The sequence below is a fragment of the Lampetra planeri genome, chromosome 27 (assembly GCF_965212315.1).
Source record: "Lampetra planeri chromosome 27, kcLamPlan1.2.h2, whole genome shotgun sequence".
Classification (NCBI taxonomy): Eukaryota; Metazoa; Chordata; class Hyperoartia; order Petromyzontiformes; family Petromyzontidae; genus Lampetra; species Lampetra planeri.
Genome location: NC_136133.1, coordinates 8,453,480 through 8,459,479, shown reverse-complemented (window position 1 = coordinate 8,459,479; position 6,000 = coordinate 8,453,480).

Sequence of the window (6,000 nt, the reverse complement as noted above, 5' to 3'; positions counted from 1 at the left end):
GAACGCGGTCTGAAAGTCACCGTAAACGTGAACACAATCAGTTAAGATACGAAATGGTTTATTACGTCCTTCCAATGATTGCTAAGCCAGACTCCATCTTCTCGGTTGAAATTGTCTCTGTGTTTGTATATGTGGATCGCCTCATGAACGAATCTCTTATGATAGCCAGATGGCTTGCAGAGAACCTCTGTCTTGGAGAAGTCAATGTCATGTGAGCCCACTGAATTGTAACAGTGATCTGCCACGGATGAGGTGTTTGTCCTACCGTGTTTCAGGTCTGCTTTATGTTCACGGATGGCGTCTACAAACTAAGTTGCCTCTGTGGTAGCAGTTACATTGGAGAAACCAAACAACATGTCTCGGACCGCATCCGTGAACATAAAGCAGACCTGAAACACGGTAGGACAAACACCTCAGCCGTGGCAGATCACTGTTACAATTCAGTGGGCTCACATGACATTGACTTCTCCAAGACAGAGGTTCTCTGCAAGCCATCTGGCTATCATGAAAGATTCGTTCATGAGGCGATCCACATATACAAACACTGAGACAATTTCAACCGAGAAGATGGATTCTGGCTTAGCAATCATTGGAAGGACGTAATAATAACTAAATTGTGATTTAATTTAGTTATTTTCATTTTTATTCTGAATTGTATTATTATTTTCACCTACGTGACTTTACCGACAAAACCAAAGAGTATGGATTGCTGCAGTCACGAAAGCTTCAAATCAAGATTGAGTTTAATTCTAGATTTGAAGTTTTCGTGACTGCAAGGATTTATACTCTTTGTTTTTTCGATAAAGTCACGTTGGTGAAAAATTAAGTAAATAAAATAGAATGAAAAAACAACTAAAATAAAATTAAATCACGACGTTTCGGGCGCAACACAAGCCCACTGAAGCGACTGAAGCGGTTGTGCTTTTGCTACATTGTCCCCACCTGAAGAAGGACGCTTGTGTTGCGCCCGAAACGTCGTGATTTAATTTAATTTTAGTTGTTTTTTCATTCTATTTTATTTTTATTTATTAAAAAATCTACCTACGTGACTTTACCGAAAAAAACAAAGATTGAGTTCGTTTGTTTGTTTTCTGACACAGAAATTGCCTCACAGATTTGCATTCTTACCGACTGATTTTTGCACAAGACGGTGTCAAATTCGGGATATTTTTTTTCTGCGGTCGCCATCGAAAACGTAACTCGATGTATGTATAGACCCCATACATTCATCAAAATGTCAAGTGATAATTACCATGCATTCATTTAACGGTTGATTCTATTGGTCTCTATGCATGTATGTTAAAAATTCGTTCGCACCGTGCGTAGGCCAACCATTCTCATCGGAGGTGTAAGTCTACGGTCCAAAAAAAACCTCTCAACATTTCAAGACCCGCAATTGCACGTGAACACGAGACGGTGGTGGTTGTCCGTGATTCATGACGGTGACGAAGAGCTGCCGCATGCGGCTCCACATCCGCAGGTTGCCCAACGCCCTGGTCCACGGTGATTAGCGTCAGTCAGTATCTGGTGGTCCACGTAAGCCGACGTGCGCCCTATATGAGTAGCGGGGATTGCGTTCCTGAAAGGTGCCGCGACGAATATGGAAACGACGTGAAACGAAGCGACGTTAGAGGGTCGTCGGCAGGCGGAGGCTGAGAGGCGACGGACGACGAGAGGGGATGGACGATGATGACGACGACGATGCTGTCAGCGACGTAAGTTGTGGGGGTTGAGGCGACGCAAATCAGGTAGGAGCGGCGTTGATAACGTGACAACGTACTTGCGAAACGACGTAACAGGTAGAGACAAGGTATCACTGTATCTGGCTCTGTATGTAAGTCTATGTAAGTGTATGGGTCTCTGTGTGGATATGGGTCTTTATGTACCTAGTTATTTACGCGAGTCTATGGGTTTTGTGTATGTCGTATCTGTGTTATGTTAGGGATCTCTGAGCCTATGGGTCTCTGTGATTTCCTCGGTCTCTGTGTTATTCCCTACGACTGTGTGTGAGTCAGTGGGCCCCTGTGTGAGTCTGCGGGTCTCTATCGGAGTCCATGAGTCTCTGTGTGAATCTCTCAGTCTCTATGCCAGTCACTGTGTCTCTATGTGAGTCTGTGGGTCTCTATGGGAGTCTATGGGTCTCGGTGTGAGTCTGTGGGTCTCTATGGGAGTCTGTGGGTCTCTATGGGGTTCAATGGGTCTCTGTGAACATGTCGGTCTCTATGCTAGTCACTGTGTCTCTATGGGAGTCTATTGGTCGCTATGGGGGTCTATGAGTCTCTGTGTGAATCTCTCGGTCCCTTTGCTAGTCACTGTGTCTCTATGGGAGTCTATGAGTCTCTATGGGAGTGGGAGTAATTATTTTTGTGTTGTTGCATTCACTGGTGACTAAACATCGTGGAGTGTACACGAATGCGCATGATTATGAGCTAACGTACATTTTAACCCGGTGATAGTAAATACCAATTTTTTCGATAAAAAAAAACTGTGCGGAGATGGTTGAAGAGCTTGATGATCGAGGATATTTTGGGCTGAGCAGTGGTTGAGTCATGCAGACGAAGAAGGGGCAGGATGGTCTGCCCGTTCTTCATCTGCTGATTAAGCTGCGGCCACGGAAAGGGGCTCCGCGGTGGCTATGAGATGTTAACTACCTCGCCTGGTACACAGGAGGTCGTGGGTTCGTCCCCGACCTTGACGCCTGTTGTATATTTTGAATTTGCGTCTCTCTCATCATCATCACGGTGGCTATGAGACGTTAACTACCTCGCCTGGTATACAGGAGGTCGTGGGTTCGACCCCGACCTTGACGCCTGTTGTATATTTGGAGTTTGCGTCTCTCTCATCATCATCACGGTGGCTAGGAGATGTTAACTACCTCGCCTGGTATACAGGAGGTCGTGGGTTCAATCCCGACCGTGACGCCTGCTGTATGTTTGAAATTTACGTCTCTCTCTCTCCCCGTGGTCGCATGGATTTGTCCCTGGCCCTCCCGATGATGCAACTTATTGTGGTGACGGTGCTTATGATCACGACAATGATTTATGACTGCATCAACCCCTCCCTCTGGTCTTCGCACCTGATTGGCTCACAGTGACGACATCACATTGATCCCCACCTCTATTTAAGACCAAAACAGGAGGACGATTTCTCCACAATTCTGGCTGTTGCCTGCTGATGCTGGTTGTTGTTGTTGTTGTTGTAATCACCAACCCACAACCGGTTAGTGACAAACCTTACTAATTGGCTGTGTCAGGGTGGTGGCGGGTTTAACGACACATTTATATTTACGCAATCAAACCCCCCCCAAAAAACTCCTCTCTATTATCGGTGATTTTCATGTTCGACAAATGAACCAAAAGCCCCGAGTTCAAACCCGTGGGCGCGGGAGCACTCGGCACATCATCTCTCTAGGGTTGTATAAAGCGAGTAGGGTACCAACTTGTGGACTCTCGACAGTAGATGCCTTTATTGAGTACATTTGCCATCCCTTCTCCCCGCCACAGTCAACGTGGAATTTTCCACCACCGATGTTTTGGTTACGAAACGAAAATAATATCCCCCTATTCGCGATTTTTGAGATTCCCATTTTGGCGAAAAATGTCTTTCTTGAGCCGCCGGTCTGCCGTGCGAGAGAGGCAGATGGAGGGATGGTGGCGGTGGCTTATTTTGACTTATTAAAGACCAAATAAGCCAGGAATGACAAAGAATCGATGTCAAGGCGTTCTAAAAGCTATTATTGTACTTTGTTATACACGATTGGTAGTTGATTAAATTTGATTTAATATTCGACTCTTTGTTTTTTTCGGTAAAGTCACGTAGGTAAAAAAATAATAAAATAAAATAAATGAAAACAACTAAAATAAATTACTACGTTTCGGGCGCAACACAAGCGTCCTTCTTCAGGTGGGGACAACTTAGCGAAAGAACAACCACTTAATCTAGAATTAAATATGCTGTTGTATTCATATATGTTAAACGTTGCACATTTAGATTATTTTGGTGCTATGAACGTCAAAATGATGGGGCCACTTTGTTGAGCTTTCATTTGTGGCCAGGTCGCTTCTGAAAAATAAGTAAATTTTTCAGTGGGCTTTGCCGGATGGGGATGTCTTTGTATTTACCATTCTTGTATTCTGCACTCCTATCGTCTCTGTAACCGTTGTTGTAATAACGTTCTTACTCGCCCCTTACTGGACATCTGTGAACAAAATAGCTTCATAGCTCATCGGATTCCTCCAGTATAAATCAACATAATCCCCCATTATATCAGTGTTTCTCTGGGGGAAATCGGTCTCCACTTGCATCGTTTAGACTTACGGCACCTTTCCATAGGTACGTAGCATGATGTAGGGAGGACCGCCTGTGTTTGTTTGAATACAGAGACAGTTGAACTTGAAGGTTTAGATTTGAAGTTTAAGGTTTGAAGTCACAGCCACCTCTGAGACACACTTAAGCGGTGTGCTTTCACCAAGTTGTCCCCACCTGAAGAAGGACGCTTGTGTTGCGCCCGAAACGTCGTGATTTAATTTATTTTTTAAAATTTACCTACGTGACTTTACCGAGAAAACCAAAGAGTTGAACTTGAAGGTTCGGGTCTGAATCGTCTAAAGTCTTCGTCTTACAAGTCTTTCAAGCCTCCGTGGTTTTTTTTTGCTGTCGTAATGAAGCTCAGTGTTGCCTCCATCAGGGTGAAGGCGGTGAGCCATGCACAATCATTGTTTGCATTTCGACCCATACTCTGCACAGTATTATGTATCTTATGAATGTGTTTTTTAATTAATAGGGGTTTTCCCCCTTTTTTTCTGGCAACCAAACTGAAACCTTTTTAAATCCTTTATATTAAGTTCCCTTGCTTGCTTGCGTGCTTGCTTACGACCGTGCAACTCTTTCGGTCGTTTTTTAACCCACTTCCCGTGATCCAATCGAGCTGACATTTTCCACACAGACTCGTTGTGCGAGACAATTGATGTTCGTGAAAAAAAATTCCCAAAATTTTACACTTTTTAGGCAAAAAAAATGTATTTTACATATATTCAAATAGAACTCATTCACAGTATAAGAGCCCAGAGCGTAACCCCTCCACAGGCCGTGGCGGAGTAGCGCAGTTGGTAGTGCCCTCGCTTGCCATGCCCAAAGGTCGCGGGATCGATCCCCGCGTCCTCCACAGGCGAATATATTTTTAAATCCTTTATATTAAGTTCGCTGCCACGCATATAAAGGATTTAAAGTGAAAAACTAGTTTTTACGGGTTTACTTGTTACGAGGATTCATGTCTGCATTAACCATAATACTTGCAGTCAAAATGCAAACAAGAAACACGCTATAATAATATTTCTGGCAACAAAACAGGTGTTAAAATGTTAAAACACCAAACTGATGATTGCTTGTCTTTGTGCTGTACGACTTTTAGCGTCTTCTGGTCTAATACCATTTGAGACGAGGCTCCAAAGAAAGCTGTCTCTGGTGTTGACCAATCAGTTTCAAGGACAAGGCATTTATTATCAGTGTGTTTTTTGTTGTATTTTGACCACAAGTATTGTGGTTAATGCAGACATTAATCCTTGTAGAAAGGTTTCAGTCTTGTTGCCGAAAAAAAAGGGGAAAAACCCTATTATTATATTTTGGTACTGGCAAAGGAGGTCTAATAATGTGTTTTTTATGTCATGCTACTCTTCCGAATTGTTATCAGCAGACACCAGTATGTGTGTGGGTGTGTGTCAGTTGGGAGCGGTAGTCTAGCGGTTGACGCGCTGCGCTACAAACCCAGCGACCCAAGTTTGATTCCCGCTCACGGCCACCATCTGAACCGGCCCTGGGCCTCCCCGAGGTCGACTCAGCCTCAAATGAGTATCCGGTGTGATGTGTAAAAAAAAACGCCACTGGGGAGACAAAGGCGGCCGGGCGTGGCGCTGGCCCACCCACTCCCTCGTGTGCCTTTTCGGAACCACAACGTAGTGACCTTTTTCTCGTCTTGTCAGTCGCGAATCTCCACGTCTCCCT